Here is a 15,032-nt window from a genome sequence, read left to right on the forward strand (position 1 = left end):
TTCTAGATTTCAGCAGCACATGGTCCCAAGCACACTCTATGTGGACCAAGTGCTCCTACACACACGGAGCTTCACCAGCTAGACTGAGGCAGACAAAAGACAGTGTGTTTGTTTTCCATAATGCTATTTCCTTGTCAACAGTCTGACTGATGGACCAGACAGATTGCAGAGGATGCATCAAGCCTTGAAAATTGCTTTGGAAATGGACAGCTACTCATGGATGCTTGTCTGACAATATAAACATGTACCAAAAATGACATATGACTGGCTATAGAAGTGCCTGAGAGCATGAATCTGTGAAAGCAGCAACATGCTTTCTCAGAGTGCTGGTGAGTGCAGCTGCTCCCAGTGTGTCATCTGGCAAATTCTCCTTTCCTACTGCACCATGTGCATCAGGAAGAAACTGAACTACAATCCTCCATCCTCATTCCTTCTCACTATACATTTCATGTCCCCTTTTCCTTCCCTAAGGAATTACAGGACTTGTCATACTTCAGTCAGGTATTGGTAGCTCACAACAAGGAAAAAGTATTGTTTGCAGATGCCAAGCAACCTATTTTTTTCCCCTCAGACTGAGACAGTCTGGTGAGATATCCTGAGGCTGCCCTTCAGAGACTCTCATGGTAGTCAGCAGCAGCCCCACACTGCCACTAACTTATTTGCCTCAGGTGGGATGGTGGAGAGAATTATAAGAGCATCAGTGAGAAAACTCAGGTGCTGAGATACAGACAGATTAATAGGTAAAGCAACAGCTGCTTATGCAGGAAAATGGAACAAGGAATTTATCCCCTACTCCCCATGGACTGTCAGGTGTCCAAATGTCCCCACTTCCTTCTCCTCCCCCCAGCTCTGTGTGCTGAGCATGGCCCCACATGGCTGGGATATCCCTTGGGATATCCCTTGGGGTCAGCTGTCCTGGCTGTGTCCCCTCCCAGCTCCTCACTGGTGGGTTGGGTGAGGCCAGAGGAGGCCTTGGCTCTGTGTGAGCTCTGCTCAGCAATGCCCAAAACATCCCTGTGCTACCAGCACTGCTTCCAGCACAGATCCAAAAGACAGCCCCTAATAACTACTGTGAAGAAAACTACACCATCCCAAACCAGCACAGAGACACAGCCTGAACATCAACAGCATAACAGTACAGATATCCCCCAGCTGCCTGACCAAAAATAATGAGCAGATTGAGCCCTCTGGCTCCAGTTTGGCAGAAATCATTGCCTCACCCTTTTGGGTAGATTGAGATTTCTAGGGAAATCCATGTAGAGTCAAGCACGGCTCTGTGTGACCACAAATCACTGAACTGTTACTGCTTTCTCTGTACAGACTTGTCTCATTGTTTATGGAGCTGAAGAGAGTAATGATAAAGGTTTATGTAGCACACAATAGTCCAGACTAATTTTGAAGACTTGACATAGCAGAATTTTTCACACTACTTTACCCAAGCAATGCCTGAAATCTATAAACTATAAACTAAACCAGCTCTAGAGCTCCTAAATCAAGTGAAAAACATGGAAGACATTCCCTAAATCAAAATACTGATTCAATATCAATTTGCACAGTGACTCAAATGTGATCATCTTACTATTTTATTTTCCCTGATTTGTACCACAGTTCCTCTCAGTGGCTCATCCAACCTTCCTGTTATGCTTGATCCAGCATAAGTTGCTTTTCTACATTTGATGTGAAAACTTCAAACCCCGTAGAACTGCTCCAGCACACAATGGGTGGTTTCAAAGAACTGGATCCCGTGCTGCATATCAGATGAACTTGGTGTGTCAAGCTGTGTGTGACTAAGAAAATCATGGAAGCAAAGCCTGCTTCCAGCTGCTCTTGCTGCTCTTCTGTGTTGCTTTGGTACTGGAAGAGAGGGCTGTGTTTTTAGTTACTGACACACATCTGCTGATTACATACAGAGCCTTGAACTTGTCTGTATTCTGCACCGCAGGACTGAGAGGAACAGCTTTGCTTAAATGCACTCAGAATTTAGCTGGTATACTGCAGAGGTGACTAATGATTTCTTGCAGCCTGCTGATGCTTCCTTAGCCTGCACAATTAGCTCACCCAGCTGCTTTCAGAGAAAATGTGGGGATCCTTACTGGGCACCCAACAGGAACTGGCAGAATGTCTGTTCTGCTACGTACTGTCCTTGAGCACCTTAATTTATGGGGCTGGTTTAGCTCTGGGCCACTAAAGAGACACAGAGGAAACTGATAACAGCTTTCACCTGGGACTTTATAATAAACTGCTTTCTCTCAGGGCATTGTTTGCTATTGGTGACAATGACTTCCTCAGCCAAGACTCTCTCTGCTACTTGTTTATAATAATAAATATTCACAAACCTGGCAACATGAAGAGACTGGGTTTTTATTAGATTGCAACCTGCATACATAAACTATATACTTCTGCATCTTTTTCTTTTGGCATCTCTGAGTGCAGGAATTTTAACAGGTATGTAAACTCCCTCTTGATGACCAAGAAATTTAATGACCACAGGAAGGTATACCATACATAATGCAAAAAAAGCCAACCAACAAAACCACCAAACAAAAAACCTGGACATTTTCAGAGCCTGTCGAAAGGAAAGATTTCTGCAGACAAATTTTACTTGAAAGTTTCTAAGAGGTTAACTGTCAGTGTAGGCTGTAAACAAGAGAAGTGAGAGAAAATTTTCATGTAGCCGCGATCTGATTTATTTACAACAAATAAAGGAACATTCAGCTGAAACCACCTTCCTTCTTTGGTAAACTTGGCAAGCATTTTCAAGAAGGCTGGAATTTAGGAGTTTGGGTTTGTTTGTGGGCTTTTTGGAATGGAAACATTTGAAAACTGTTTTGAAAAAAGAGATACACAGTAGAAAGAGCTGTTAGGGTGTCCTGGCAAGGCACTAAGACCACATGTGAGAAAACAGCCTGTCAGAACCTCGACTGTGCTTCTCCTTTTCCCATGAGAACCCTACAGCCTGTAAGGTGAACCAGTTGCCATGGGCTGTCAATTGCATACACACAGAGACTTTGTCCACTCTACTACATCAATACTGCACGGTACAGCTGAGCCAGCTTCTAAAATCTAATTATGCCACTGTTCTGGTCCCAGAAAGGGAAGGAATGGAGGGAAAGAAGTAAAGTTCAAATGTTTTCAGCACTCTTTAGTTATGGGGTGTGTGTGTGCATGTGTGTAGATCTTAGCACCACACACAGGTTTGCATTCACAACATGCTGCTGTACCCAGCACTTCCTCCTGAACACACACCTGGGGCTGAACCATGCACATCAGCGCAAAGCACCTGATCAAACACGTCAGTTCTCTTGCAAGATAATCAGGAAGGCTGAGTCTGTCCTCAGCACTAAAAGTGGAAATAGCTATATGCTAATAGTCTGTTCTCCTTCCTTGATTCCTCAGAAGAGTCCTCACAAGCTGAATCTCAGCACAGCATTGGCAGGAGACAAATCTGTCTTGTGTGGTCTGGCAAAGAAGGGGAAGAAATAATCTCTGCATCTACAGCAAAAGACCAGGTAGTTCTGGCAAAGATGGCCACGCAGGGCCCAGGCACTCAGAGGCTGCTGTGCACAGCCCCATCACTAATCTGACATTGTCAAGATAAAAGAGAGAGAACTGTTGTGTGCTTTACAGCATAGAGCTGAATGAAGATTGCCCATCTGTTTGTGCTGGATATTCCCCACTGGTTTACAGACAAGCTGCTCCCTGGCAACATATTCAGCAATTCAAGAAGTCCCATAAATGCTCTTCCCTTTATGTCTTCTGAAGAGAGCAAGTAGCACCATTTCCTACCCCTAGAAAAAGCAAAGGGTCTGGGATGCTGATGGCAATGGTCAAACATTTCTGGATCCAAGGCTCCCACAGAAACTTTGCCATTCCTCAGTGTAAGCAAAAGCACATGGAATGGTTCACTGGAGTCCCTGTAAGTTACAAATCCAATGCCAAAACATAAAAATACAGGTATTGCATCTAACATGGACTTAGGAAGAAAGAAAATAATGCTGCTTCGTTGATCTAAAATAGTTTCAGCTTTCTGGGAGTCTTCCACCATCCTCTAACTCTTGTAGTACTGTTACAGAGGAATGGTGGGACCAGAATAAATCATGCTCTGTGCAATATTTGTTCCACACAGCCAGTTAGTCTCTTTGTCTGTAGAATAAATAGTAATAAACTACAGGGATTACCTAGCAGCAGTTTGGCTTGGAATTTACTTAATCTACTGGACATCCTGAACTTCATTCTGTTTCAATCTACGTTCTGTAACTTGCAGAGAACATTTATAGCCTGTGGAATTGAAGCCTAATTTTTCTTCTGAACCAATATGGTATCTACAACAGCAGCCTGAACAGTTGCCTAAACAGTGATATACAAACAGCATCAGTCTCCATTTTCTAAGATCCAAGATGTGAGCACTGCCTACAAGGTGAGTTTCTACAGTGGGTCTTCATGTTCACATGTAGCTCAAGATAGAGGAAAGCTGGCTGGATCAAACACCATTATCAAAAGGGGAGCGAGACCTTATTTAAGGTCCTTCTCACTCAGTGAAACAGAACGGAATATGCTGATTTTAGAATTGCAGTTGTACAAAAGTTAGATTTCTTTCTTATACATCAGCTTCTTAGAAAGAAATAAGATGTTAAAAGAAGCCAGTGAAAGCATCTCTTGAAAATTTTCACTGGAGACAATAATAAAAAAGTTATAGCAAAGATTAGTAGTTTTTAATTCTAATGTTGGTTTAGAAAGTTTTTTTCTGTCTGGTAGATATGCACTGCAAAAGTTTCTAAAAGAAGTTCCATCCTCCTGCTCTGTTGAAGCAGCTTCTGATACCACAGTTGAGAAGTGGATAAGGATGTAAAAAGTGCATTTGATCACCTCTGTAATTGCTGCTATGACCTTATATGGTCAGAGAGTCTAGTGGTTTAAACTACCTACAACCTCTACAAAGAGATTTCTGAAGCAGTGACATACTCCATATCATCAGAAACATATCAAAAGAATTTGATGGGGGAAAGAGTTAATGAAAAAGAGAGAAAATTACAGTATTGCCAAATTAGTAAAGCATATTTCAAGGGCATTTACTAAAGATGGAGATACGATATACATTCCATAGAATGTTGTAATACACTGAATGGAAAGGGACCCATCAAGATCCTTGAGTCCAACCCCTGGGCCTGCATAGGACACTCCAGAAATACCACCCTGTGCCTGAGAGCGTTGTCTGAATGCTCCTTGAGCTCTGTCAGGCTTGAGGCTGTGAGCACTGCCCCGGGGAGCCTGTTCAGTGCCTGGCCACCCTCTGGGGGAAAAAACATTCTCCTGCTATCCAGCCTCAACTTCCCTGATACAGCTTCAAGGATGTTCCCTTGGTTCCTGTCACTTTTTCAGGTGTAGTTTATTAGGGGAAATAAAGGCTACTTCACCGTTCTTAAGAGGGAATAAGTGGCCTTGGCATTTTAAACATCTTGATTACTTGTTTTTCCTTACATTATAGAAAGCTTTTTGGATGGTCTGTCATTAACCTCTCTGGAATAGCCAACAACAAATAGGAAGCTACATCTTGAGCAGCTTGACTCATAACAGTATTTCTTATCATGTAGTTTTGTTTAAAAAAAAACCATTGCAAAACCCAAAAGCAGGCTCAGACCTAATTACATGAGGATTTTCTAATGCTCACCACCAAAAGGAGACTTGTGTTTGCCTTGATTTTCCTAAATTTTTATTCCTTCAACTTCCCCTACCTGTGCTTTGATTAACAGACTCTACACATGGAGCTAGCTGGAAATCCAGAAAAACATTGCTCCTTGTCATTATGAGTAATAAAATACTCAGAGTAATAAAATACCAGTTGGAAGCTTTACCTGTGCTTTCCAGAGAGTACCTCAGGACTCTTGCTTTTCAGGAACAGCAGGATGAAGTGAAGTTAGCAGACTACTTGGTGTTCCTAGAGCATGTTCTTGGTGCCCACGAAGGTCTCTGTGGTGCTGCAGGGAACCCTTTATCCACAGAAGCCATTCTCTGCTGCAGAAGGAGTGTCCCTGTGGCCAGTTTGCATCTCACCACAGACACACACATCCAGCACTCAGCTTCTGGCCCTCACCCACAGCTTTGCCACAACCGGCAATTAAAGGAGTTTCTATCTAAAGGCATTTGAAACTAAAGCAGATGCTCTGCAGTTTGTAATGCCAAATAATTTCAAGAAGAGTATCACTTGAAAGATGTTCCTTTTTTTCCTATCATTTGTGCTATTCAGAAATACATATATCTGGATGAGTTATTTCAGTAAACCTCTCTTCTAAACTCTGTATCAAGAATTAACACATGCTCATTGCCAAGTTCTGTGCACTTTATCTGGAATACTAGAGATATCCAGGTCAATCTAAGAGCATTATAATTAACAGGCATATTTTATCAAAAATTTAGAATACCTCTTTACTACAGAAATCTGAGGGCTTTCATAATTTCCTTTTTCCCCCCTCCAAGCACCATCCAGAGTGGTCTTAAAAAACATGAATTCATGGGCAACTGAATGAGACTTCTTAATCTGGATAGAGCTGCAGGTTTTTCATTTGTCTGTGAAAATGTTACTTGAGCTTATGAACACATTTCACAGCATGTTCTTACAGCAGAAATAGACTCTTTAAAAGCACTATTTCCCTGAAGTTTCAGATGCTCTTTAATAGCATAGTCATTCTTTTACAGTTCTTAGATTTTTTTCCTGAGCCCATCTCTGACCAAACATCAAATATGGGGGGTTTGGAGTGGGTTTTTTTTGTATGTTTGTTGGTTTGGGTGTTTTGTTCATTTGGGGTTTTTTTGATGGCATTGTGTTTGGTTTCTATTTTTTTATTCTTTGCTATTTTTTTGCAAAGATTTAGCATTAAACTGTAATAATACCTACACCTGATCAGTTCTACTCTATCTCAAAGCCCCCTTCAGACATTCTGCTCCTTCTCTTCTAATTCTTCACCCTACCTCTCCAGAATGCTGCAAATTGAATCATTACACCATTTTTCAGCTTCATCACTGGTTCAACTGTTTTATATCATTTATGATCTGTGTCTGTTGTTTTATTATCTCATCTTTTTATGTCGGAAGCTTTGTTAGAGGACCAAACTTCTATCTGTTAATAGTTATTTGATGATTAGTGCTTATACATGTATGTCTTAAACATTTTCATTTTCTCTGAAAAGAATTTACAATACTATAAAACCTGTGCATTTTGCACCTCATATAGAATTTATTTTTTTCTATCTCTGAATTTGTATATTTTTATGTGGTGGATATTTACATATAATATATCCTTCTCAGGCACAAATAGCTGCCTCTTCTAACATGTACCTTTATACCTTTATACCTACTGCAACTCTCATCCAATATGCTGGGGTTTTTTTTGTGACCCACAAGCACAACAACATAGACAGGAGGAAAATCGGTGCTACTGATACTGAAACTGTGTTTCTTATACTGGCAAGAGTTTCATTTTATTCTGCACATTTATCAACAGTTCTCTAATTGTCATTACTTGGAAGGTACTTACGGTGATGAGTGTTGTATTTTATGATTTCTAACTAGCCCTTTATGTTATAAGTTCTTATAACACTTAAATATGCTGTTAAATGCTGCATAAATTTGATATTGCACTTCTGTAATTAACTAAAATATTGCTGTTGACTTCAGCCAGCAAGATGTTAGGCTCCAGGGAGAAAGATCCCTGTGAGCACTTCACTTTGAGCACAAGTATCACTCCAGGGTGTTATCCCTTCAGTATAAAAGCTGATCATACCCCATGGTTAAAATTACTGTATCTACTGTGTATGTTTTTAGAAATGCACAGAAGTCTCATTAGTTCCTATATTCAACAACATTTACAGCTTTACAGTATAAAGCTCTTTATTGCCACCTGAGTGAACATTTTCATCAAAAAAACTGGAAAACATTGGCTAGTTAAGTTAGCTCAGTCATGACAGAAAATGTGTACTGGCTTTCTCTTTGGCTGGGATATTTTTGCCTCTGACCCTCAAAAGAAATTTCTATAACCACAGAGAAAATACAACAAACGCTAGAAATACAGCAAAATATAAATTGCATTTTCTGTTTTTCACTTGTGTGCCTCAGAAACATCTCCAGTAGAGCAGCCTATGGAACATTCCCATTGCACAGCCAGGAAAGATTCTGGTTTCTGTATGCTGAGAAACAGGAAGGCTCCACCACAGCAGTGTTCATGTCTTGCCAACAAGCCATGATGGCCATTTTGTATCAGTCTTTGAATATTCATGAGTAAGCACAGCTGAACTAAATTTCACCGTCTTTCCCTTTCTCAGATTCCATCATGTTCAGATCCTGGTCTCACCTGTGTCTGAATCTTTCTGCAGTGTTTTCCTGTGTCTTTTCCTGAAGGTTATAGACCAGTGGAAAGTTCCCATAGATATAACATTATTTATTGTCACCATTGCATCATCTCTTTAGAGATGATCACTTACTCTTTAATTCTTGAAAGAACTGCTAGTCCTAATTTCTGGGATAAACTGTCTCATTCTATGAATCAATGACACAAAATAACCTTATGACCTTCATTTCAGGGCCATTCCTTCTGCAAAAAGATTTATCCCACTGCCTGTAATATTTTTACCATATGCCTGACACATCGTGAAGGAAATAAGGATGCAGAAAAAGCAGATGAAAAAAAACCAACTAAAAAAAGCCCCTGACAAAAAAAAAAAAAATTCCAAACCCAATATGAATTACCCTAACACATCTGGGAATCTTCTGGAATAGTATTATTTAAGTGCACATCTCTCTGCATTTAAAAAATATTTGTTATTGAGGTAGCCTAGTTCTTTACAATGAGCCAACTTCATTGCTGTATTAGCATTTAGAAAAGGAAGCATTACCTCTGTTAGGCTTTTGGGTAGTTTAATTTCCAGTCAATTTGACCATCAAGTAAAATTACAGTGCTAGGCTGAATTTCTCCCTGTGGTGAAAAGCCCCTTCAAAAGCTATCTCCAGTCTTCCTTGTAATGCTCAAAAATGTATGTAAAGAGAAAATCACTGAAGCACTTGCAAATTGGATCATAGTCGGAAAATCTCAAAAGCAATATATGCTGCTGTCTACAAGGATGGAGAAACAGTAGAAGGGATACAATTCCAGAATTAATTTTAATTTCTAGAATTACACAAAAAAAACCCTCCTTTATTTTTCATTTTCATAAAGATGAAGCTGAACATCAAAGGGAAAATGCTAAAAGGAAATGTGAAATGGGATAGAGAAGGGACAAGTTAAACCTAGAAAGTTTTGCACAGCAATCACAGAAAGAGAAAATTAGGAAAACAGTAGATTTGTTGGATTTCTTTCATGTTCTTTTCTTTTTTTAAGTGAGACATGAAGAAATATTTTTTCATGTGTAATTTTTGTTAATAATATATTGAACATTGTAAGAGAACAAAGGTAACATCTGATTCAAGTGAGCAAGGAAGCTAGATTTCCTGAAAAGAAGGATTAAATGGAAAATCATAATGAGAAAAAAGTGAAGAAAGATCCTGTTTCCTCTGCAAGAGCATGCATTTCCATAGGCTCAAAGCCAAGTCAGAGGTGCAGCACTGTACATATTACCACAGGGGACACAGCAGCTCTAAGGAAGCACCCTGAGGTCCAGCCTTGGTGCTCAATGTGTTTCCAACACAACAGTAATCCTTACACAGTGTTAGGAAATGAAGAAATACGTACAGCTCTCAACAGGTGGAAGGTTCACAGAAACCCTGGCTCAGATTCTTGAGAAAATAAAAGCCCAGTAAGTCATAGAGTTTCCTGAGCGTCAGCAGATGATGCTTCAGGCATTCAGATATGATGTATGAGACACCTGATGGACATTCCCAGTCCCACCTGCACCTCAGGCTGGACACCTGGGTGAAGCTCCCACCAGCTCCTGTGATAGCTTAGCCCTGGTGAGACTCAGGAACGACTGCAGGCTCGAGCACAGTTCTTTGCACTTCTGCATACCCTCAACAGCCCTTACAGGAGGAAGTCAGGCACCACTGAGACACCATCTCCTAGCTGCCAATCTAGCTGTCAAATCTCTCTCTTTGCCACTGGCCACACACTTGCACTTACCAACGTCTGCTTTAAAGCCGAAAGTGGGAGTAAATGTAAACATATTAAATGCACAAGAAAAAAAACCTGGGACTGAAGCTACACGGATGTACTTCCATATCACAACCAACAGAGGAGAATCAGTGACACGCCATTTTATTGAAACTGAAGAGCTGCACACAGTATTTGTTCTGTTGCACATTTCAAGAACTTTAATTCCTCTTGCTTCAGATTAGCTATGACACTCCTACCATTAATAACTCACAACTGACTATAGTTAGCAGAGGAGTAGAGATCCAATTCTCCTTTTTCATCATAGAAATATCAGAAATATTACTTCCGGCTCCAAATATCCCAGGCACTGTAAGGAGCAACTAAAAGCAATGAGCATTTCATTACGAAGTAATCATAAAACAGCACAAGTGTTCTTTTCCTGATCCTAACAGACAGAGATAGATCTGTGATGCCATGCAAAAACAATTGGCAGTACTTCCTTGGGTTTAGAAAGCAGCTGGGTAACACACACCTCTCTTCCCCACAGCAACACAGCCTCTTTTATAATCAAAAGTGAAAACATGCCTTGAACTGTAGGGCATTGCTCTGCATCCCCAAGTTAAATCCACTTATACAGGAAAACCAAGAGCCTCCATCCCAGCCCCGACTGGTCTTGCACAGTAACATGTCTCTCCTCTCCTAGAGGCACATTCCAAGCTGCAAGGGTAAGAGGTACCTACCCTTTTTTGCATTGTTTGCATTGTTCCTGAAATACGGATTTCTGCATTATACAGGAAATATGAATAGACTTGTGAGCACTTTAGCTTGAAAATAAACTAACAGCTCTGCACCCTTTGTTCTCAGTCTCCAAGGTTACCACTTGTGCTTTTCATGAATGCTACTGTTTACTTCCTTCCTTTCCTTCTTGTTTACTTGTTTAGAGCATGGAAAAACATAGACACTAAAACGCCCTGCATTACAGACAGCTTCCATTTCCAGATGAGGACAGAAGGTGGACAGAGGTGCCAGTGACAAATCTGCCAAGTATGTTCCATCTCAGCAGTCTGTGAAAAGGGCTCAGAGAAAGCTACCTGGCTCGGGGGAGCTGATGTGTATGGCTCTAATACAGTCCTGGATCACAAAACCCTGCCTACACCAGTTTTTCGCACACAACCTGGAGGAACAAGCAGCAAGAGATGTTTGGGGAATGCAGAAAGGGAAACAGTGTGGAGTTGTGTTTTCCCACGCTTTGAAAAATGTAAGCTCCACAATTAAAACTATGCCTCAGATAACATTTAGCTTCAAGTGAGCTAGAGGGTAGACCTCACTTTGGAAGCTCAATGAGGCCAAGCCCATCTTTCCAATAAGCTTGCAAAAAAGATCTTAGTCTAGGACTGTAGCTATATCTGTACATCGAAAAGAAGTAAGGGTTGCTGTAAGAACTTAGAATATAATTAAAAATGCTTGTATTTACACTGACACTATTAAATGAGGCTTCCAAAACTTTCTTACTGCTGGAGAAAAAATCCATTGAATCCTAAAATATCTATTGCAGTAATGGCTTTAATATTTTTGAACCACAAGAACATGCATTTACTCTACTTGTATTTTGAGCCAAAAGTACAATTAATGAGATCTGAAATTCCATTGTTTTTAACTGAAGTAGTTTTATTCACATACCTGCTGAGCTATTTGGCATGTGGAACCCAAGACACAAAAAGGAGATGTGTTTCAAACCTCAAGATACACTCAAGCATTCTAGAGAGCTTCTTGTAGGAGAGCACAAGCATTTGAAATATTTGAAGCTAGATTCAAAAGAGGGTGCTGTGCAAAAACACTGTAAGTATCAAGTCTCCTGTCTGTTAATAATTTCTCATCTATCAGAACTATGAAGTGGAGAAACTGTGAACAAATCTTTCAACAGGTAAGCAAAACATACTTTGTTATAACATATGAATCATAAAAATGACTCTTGAAAATATTAAAAATTACTTTTTGTAATTTTTAATTACAAGAGTAATTAAAAATTACTCTTGAAAATATTGTGGTTTGAAGTGAAGACATTTCAGGAAGAAAGGTATTAGATAAGGAACAAAATATGACTCAGTGGAGCCAGGTGGGAAAAGAGACTGGAAAGCAAAGGCAGGACTACAGTCACCAGTTTTCCCAGGTGCACTGAAAACCAGAGAAGGTTACTGAAGAGAAATTTCGCACTAATCAGAACTTGGTTTACTTTTCTTTTTCCTAGTACAAACCCTACCCCTTTGCCTTTCTGGATCCCATCTGTTGTCATCCTTGACAGTGTCCTCAGGTGACCATGAAGAGCCCCAAAGCACAGGGGCAAATGAAGCACCAATAAAAATGTGCACATACCCTTCAGGCCCATGCTGCTTGGGCAAGCTAATGAGTTCCTGGATTTCTGATCTATTTTTCACCAAACTGAAGTGTTATGAGGCTGGCACAGCCCAGGTGTCCCAATGAGCTGTTTCCTGTATGTAAGGTAGAACCTTTACAGGAAAAAAGGACAGCCAGCAGAGAACAGCTTAATACCCCAAGTGACTAAACTGTCATACCCTGTAGTGGCAGGTCTCCAAAATCCCTCATGCACTCCCCAATACTTCTGCATTCCCCAAACATCTCTTGCAGCTTGTTCCTCCAGGTTGTGTGAGAAAAACTGGTGTAGACAGGGTTTTGTGATCCAGGACTGTATTAGAGCCATAAACATCAGCTCCCCCGAGCCAGGTAGCTTTCTCTGATGGATCTTCCCTTTCAAAGAAAGGAAGAGTGTTATCAAGATAAAAGTTTATATTCTTCATGACCCTCATTTTGAATCTCACCAGGAAAATGTGGAAACTTCCCTTTACCTAATGGATAGTATTTTTCAGAATTCAATGCCATAAATTTTATATATGCTATCAATTACGTCAAGCACCAGGAAAAATGCTTTACACAAATGTGCGGGAGGGCAGGAAGTCTGACATAGCTATTCTTCAAAGAAAACAAAAATGACACATGAAGATGATGGAGAAATTCATTTTTTCTGAAAGTACAGACAAATAAAGGCCCTGGGTGTAGCACCAAAAACCATGTCTGAAAACACATGTAAAATACACTATAGCCATTGTCTAGTTATATAAAACACATATACAATACTTCTAAGGCCTCCTCTTAAACATGTCTATTCCAGTACACTGATGACAATTAAGCTAATTAATTACATTAGTTATCACAGTTATATTTGTTACTGTAGTAAACAGGCTGTATGTTTAACAGAAGTACCACTAAAACACCATCTAACAGCACTGGAAATAAACACAAACTGAAGTGGTTACCTTTTGTTGAGCATTTACTAAATTTTATGTTTTTTGTAAAGATTTATTCATAAGGATGTCTAGGAAAACCAAAGGTTTTTTAAATTAACATGCACATCTAAACTAAATGTAAATGCATGGTCCATTTTTTAAATGCTTGGGTCTGTCTCAGAAAGGCCAGAAAGCACATATGCTGCTCTAAACAGGCCCAAGTGGTTTTTGTTAACTCAAAAGATGCTTAAGAAATACAACTACAAGCACATATATACTTCACTGACTAGGCTCGATTTGATTTGAAAGGCAAAGAAAGAATGTATAATCTGTTCAGTGTAGATGAAAGATGTAACATTCTAAGTTTAGTGCACAATTTTTAAATTTTAGAATTTGTGGTTCTAACTTTTGAATATAAAAGTAGTCTATTTTTATTGGTTGAGAACTCCAGTAAATCTTTCTTCAGTTTTTTGACAATAGTAGTAGCTTTTTGCCAAGCTGCATTGGTATTTTCCCCTCTCACACCACCATATGTACATGCAGGGCTATCAAAGTCCTCCTCATTACCCAAAGGATACCCTGGCAAGGAAGTGGAACAGCAACCCTACAGAATTACTCTGTACTTGGTCTGACATTATTTTCCAAAAAATTCAATTCTGGAAAATTAAATGAAAAACTGAGGAAAACCAAGCATTTGACCAGAATCCCTGAGAGGTGTATAATGTCTCTCACATGGATTTTATAATATTGTTTTGGGACTTTCTTTCATGTGCTCTGTGAATCTCAAATACTGACAGAATGGCTCATATACCAGAGAAAGTTTATAAAAAAATGTACCAGCATGCTTCACGTCATTCCAGGAGGCAAAAATTATCAGAAACATTTGTATAAAATGCTTTCAGAGTGAAAACTACTGTATTACAGGATATTTGATCATAATGGAAAAAAAAAAAAAAAAGGAATAACCAGAATTTTGTCTGACTTGTGTCTTGGTTCAGGAAAAGAACGCCCTGAGTTTTTTAGAATTCTTATCAACATGGTGGTGTCTATCTCAGTTATAAGAAATTCTCATAATTGTCTCCTCATGGACATTTCCCCTTCCAAAGGTAACCTCAATGATCCATGACTGACTCACTAAGATCTAACCCACCATAATTATTGGTATTTCTATGTTTGATGTTACAGAGGCTGAAAAAAGTAAGTTATAGTGGAATGAATACCACAGAGCAGAATCTATATTTTATGCTGTTGGCATGCGTAGAATTTAGCAGGACATTTCTTCTGTTTATTCATTTATCCTGAATTCATGTTATACTGAATGGAATTTCTACTTATCCTCAACTGCACTCAATACTGCAATGTTTTATTAAAAATTGCATATTGTTACAATGAGTACAGAAGATAAGTTACTTTCAGTCAGTATGCATGACTTTCTTACACACACTCTTAAAATTCCAGTTATCCAAAGCTAAGCTTTACTCACAATACACTTTAAAAACAGTTGGGACAGATTTTTCACTCTTAGGAAAGCCAGTTTCAAATGAGAATCACAAATACAGAACAAATCATTCCAAAGAACAAAATGTCTGCTTGCACAAAGCAATGCTGCTTCACAGTGTCCTTACTACATTTAGAAACCTGGAGATATTCATTTC

Source organism: Lonchura striata, chromosome 6 (genome assembly GCF_050655825.1).
Source record: "Lonchura striata isolate lonStrDom1 chromosome 6, ASM5065582v1, whole genome shotgun sequence".
Classification (NCBI taxonomy): domain Eukaryota; kingdom Metazoa; phylum Chordata; class Aves; order Passeriformes; family Estrildidae; genus Lonchura; species Lonchura striata.